Here is a 600-nt window from a genome sequence, read left to right on the forward strand (position 1 = left end):
CCAAGCTGATTCCCAGTGTGCTCCCAGCCCTTCCCAGTGCATCCCTGCCATTCCCAGTCTATCCCAGCCCTTTCCAGTCTGCTTCCAGCCCTTCTCAAGCTGATTTCTAGTGTATCCCAGCCCTTCCCAGTCTGATCCCAGCCCTTCCCAGTGCATCCCAGCCCTTCCCAGTCTATCCCAGCCCTTCCCAGGCTATCCCAGCCCTTCCCAGTCTGATCCCAGCCCTTCCCAGTCTGATCCCAGCCCTTCCCAGTCTATCCCAGCCCTTCCCACTCTGCTCCCAGCCCTTCCCAGTCTATCCCAGCCCTTCCCAAGCTGATTTCCAGTGCATCCCTGCCATTCCCAGTGTATCCCAGCCCTTCCCAGGCTGATCCCTGTCCTTCCCACTTTGCTCCCAACCCCTCCTAGGCTGCTCCCAGCCCTTCCCACTCTGATCCCAGACCTTCCCAGGCTGCTCCCAGCCCTTCCCAAGCTGATTTCCAGTCTATCCCAGCCCTTCCCAGTGCATCCCAGCCATTCCCAGTGCATCCCAGCCATTCCCACTGCATCCCAGCCATTCCCAGTGTGCTCCCAGCCCTTCCCAGTGCATCCCAGCCCTTC

The 600-nt window shown here is 60.3% G+C and overlaps 1 protein-coding gene across 1 annotated transcript in view; it reads right to left on the bottom strand.

The window, feature by feature from the left end:
• Positions 1-600, bottom strand: part of LOC113977828 (keratin, type II cytoskeletal 80-like) — an 11,404-nt gene that overhangs the window by 3,644 nt on the left and 7,160 nt on the right. The gene's annotated exons all lie outside the window — the stretch shown is intronic.

The sequence above is a fragment of the Neopelma chrysocephalum genome, unplaced genomic scaffold (genome assembly GCF_003984885.1).
Source record: "Neopelma chrysocephalum unplaced genomic scaffold, ASM398488v2 Primary Assembly neopelma1_264, whole genome shotgun sequence".
Taxonomy (NCBI): domain Eukaryota; kingdom Metazoa; phylum Chordata; class Aves; order Passeriformes; family Pipridae; genus Neopelma; species Neopelma chrysocephalum.